General features: G+C 32.0%; 1 long non-coding RNA gene across 1 annotated transcript; it reads left to right on the forward strand.

The window, feature by feature from the left end:
* The first annotated feature begins 889 nt into the window (after positions 1 to 889).
* On the forward strand, positions 890 to 1,691 carry LOC143735799 (uncharacterized). Its single transcript, XR_013203302.1, has 3 exons — positions 890 to 1,004; positions 1,355 to 1,421; positions 1,504 to 1,691. It is a non-coding gene; the product is annotated as an uncharacterized LOC143735799 (long non-coding RNA).
* The last annotated feature ends 2,004 nt before the right edge of the window (positions 1,692 to 3,695 follow it).

Genomic DNA, 3,695 nt, shown 5'->3' on the forward strand with positions numbered 1-3,695 from the left:
TGTTTTGGATTTATTCAGTTTTAAATCTTATTTAGAGATTATTTTAGTCAGACATGCTTATATGTGCATAGGCCTATTTTATTCCTCTTCAGTTACTTACTTTTTAAATTTTGCTAGGTTACTTTTTAATTCTTCTTTTACTCTGTCTTTGATTTTAACTTTTAGCAATTTGCATGATAAATTGTTTAACATGTAAGCTATATGAATGACACTGTCACAATGTGATAAGCAAAACATATAAAAGTCAAGTCAAAGCTATTTATGTAGGCTAGCGCTTTTCATTGCCATTTAAAGTAACATGGTCTTTCCTTCTCTCTCTAGAGACAGCAAACACTGAAGGACAATCAGGCACCCAAGTAACATGTTAGTATGGTTTATATTTTATTTTTAATGAGAAAACATTATAGAGTGCAACAGGCGGTTTCTGGAAGTAAAAACATTTACTTTCTCCATACGGAAATTAATTTTAAAGACAAACCTACTGTGAGCTAAGAGGTTGTTAATACATGGTATTTGATTCTGATAAAGCCTTCAGCTTATTTTTTTGTAAATAATCGTGTTTCACAGTTGAACTCCTGGTGAAAACTACATTACCCATGAGCCATGATGCTGTAGTGAAAATTATGTCAAACATAGTTAAAAAAAAAAAAAAAAGCAACACACTCCAAAATAGCTCTGCCCACTCCCATGAAGCACTGCGAATGACATAATCTCCCTACCCTCTCAAAATACTGAAATGTTTGTATAAGCTATATGCATATTTTGCATATTTATATATAAATATATATATTTTTAAATCACTATGGGAAATAAGAATGAAAAAGGGGGGGAGGCACTGTTGCACTCTATGTATAATGACAGATGAACTGACAGATATTTTATGTAAACAGGCAAAATCTCTGCATCTGATGATGGCCATGTGTTTTCGCCAATCATAACTGGTTTAACTCTTGGCTCCTTTGAGATCAATATGACTTCTGCCAAACCAAATGTGCCGGCATATTGTAAGTGTAATACACGAGAAACTATTAATACACGAGAAACTATTAAAACAGTTTTCACCTATGTAATGTATAAAATTATTCTTAATTAATCAGTCGTAGTTAACTATTTGGGACCAATTTTAAGGAGGGTTACATTCTGGTCTAACATTGGCATGTGCACATTTGAAATACAGAATTTTTTTATTTTTTTGGTACTATTGGATCGAGTTTTGTAGAATAAGCCAAGATTAATTTATTTTATGCGGTGTCATGTTCCTGGATTATTCAGACTGAGAATTGTAACTATTACTACAGCCTTCATCAGCCATTTGTTTTACTGCAGACTCATCAAACTTATTTATTTACTGCAGATTTGATCAAAGCCAAATACTGCCCAAACGGGGATACTGGGAAAGAAGAGAAACAGGATAATACAAGGTTAGATTCAATCTTTGTATTCTTTCCCATTTTGCCTTCATTTTCCTTTTTCCAGTTATTGTTTTAATTTTTATATTCTCAGATCGTCAAAGGTTTCTGAAAGCAAACACCAGTCAGTTGGTTGAAAAAGTGAAGAACATTGATCCAATAATTGACAATCTTGATTGCTCAATGAATCAGTTACAAATGTGCGAGCGAATCCAACACACCAGATGAAGACGAGGGAACCGCTGGACTATGTGAATTGTGAAAGCATTGCCAACGACCTGGTCAACGATTTGTTCAAGCATGAAGAATCTCTCATGAAGAAACTGTAATAACAACTGTTGTAGCCTATTGTTTGGCATTATGTACTTAAACAGTTTTTTTTAAATAAAATGTTTTTAATAATTGATTGGTGATGGAGTTTTAATTTTTGTATTTAGAACCAAGTATATTGTACAAGTAAGAAGAAACCAAACTGGCCATATAATGATATATTGCACATAATAAACAATGGCAAAGTTTGTATTCCTTAAAAAACAGGCAATGTTTGAGAACCCTAATATTGGTGTAATCTCTGCGAGGTCTCAACCACAAACGCAAAACTTTGTGGTGGGTGATACGGACATAGCTTTACTAAAGGAAAATATTATTGAAGTAATTTTCAAACTATATTTTATTTATTTATATTATGGTTTTCATGTTGATTTAAAGTTTTTGTTATTAACTATTACCTTTATTTTTTACATCCAGCACAAAATTTTTGTTAAAAAATCGTTCTCAGACCCCAAATAATCAGATAATGGTGTGTTCACAATCTACAATTAGATATTATCCTGCTTAGTATGTGTGTAAATAGTTGTGCTTAAATGTTTGGATGTGTTTTTACACGCCAACATATTTTGTCACACCATAGTGATGCAAAGTTCCACACTCTTGTAAAGACTATGGTCTAACTTTAAAACATAATCTTTATACATGAATTCAAAAGACCAGATCACTAAGAAAACAGGGGTGAAAAGCACCGTTTATAATAAATACAAAAAGTATTAACGCAAAAAGTAAGTGTATGCTGTTTCACACTTTTACAACAGAATCACATCTGACTATGCAGATAAAATTGCACAAAAGTAAATTCTAGTGATCAACTTGCTAAAGAGTAAATACAACATGAGACATTTAAAGCAAATACGAAAAGCCACTTGTGATCAGTTTTGTAATTGAGATTTTATATACTAGTCAATTAGGCCGTTTACATCTTGCTTCTTTTTGTTTTTGTACAGTTTGCAAAAACTATAGTCTCCGAGCGTGGTCAAACATATAGGAATTTATGAAAAACATGAACAGATATTTCTACATGAGATATTTCTTTTAGAACATCTTTCAGCTATGTCTACGAAACATCGACATGAAAGATGAGTATTGCTGTTTTTCTGTTACCTATAAAACTATTATATTTCAAACTCGTCTAGCTATCGCCCATTTCACAGCACAGTCATAGATACACAGTTATTTTATGTATGTGGCTAAACAACGGTTAAGCTAATGAATTATTGGCTATATTTTTACGAAAATGGCGGGATGATTCATTTTTTAATCCGTCTACACCGATACTTTGACACAAGAGTTTTAGGTCTGATCCAGAAAACAGACGGTAAGCAGTAAGTTATGAAAACATGTGATAAGCAGTTTTGGCCTCATCATCAAAATGTTTTAACATAGCGCAAGTTTCAATTGTTTGATAAATTATCTAACGATTATACCTAACTATCAACAGTTATATGTGAAACAAGCTCATTCACATTAGAGTTGGATTCTTGTTTATATTGTATATTTTTTGTAAATATAAATATTTTTTTTGTGTAAAACATCTATGTTTTTAAAAATACAAAGACATCTTTCTACCAGCGACCCTCAAAATCTGGGCATACAACAAAACACAGTGCATCCGTGTACGATGATTGATCAGAAAATTACTTTTGTCGCTTTGTTTGAAGAAACACTTTAATCAGCTGGTGCTTGATAACTATTAAACAACCCTCAATTCGGTAATGATGCGATATTGATATCACGTTTTAATTTCAACTCAATGCGCTAAAGGTCTATAACTGAACTTCAACGTCTTCATATTTGGTAAAAGTTAACTTAAAGCCTTACTTTCTAAACGCTTTTTACGGAACTTGTTGCGAACATTCACTCATCCATATGTTTAAAAAATATATATATATTGGTGCAATTAATAGAATTCTCTTTGTCGGTATATGCATAACTTCTCCATGACTTATGATTCAA

The sequence above is a fragment of the Siphateles boraxobius genome, unplaced genomic scaffold, assembly GCF_051911475.1.
Source record: "Siphateles boraxobius isolate OS27281-9 unplaced genomic scaffold, OSU_SipBor_1 13, whole genome shotgun sequence".
NCBI classification, from domain to species: domain Eukaryota; kingdom Metazoa; phylum Chordata; class Actinopteri; order Cypriniformes; family Leuciscidae; genus Siphateles; species Siphateles boraxobius.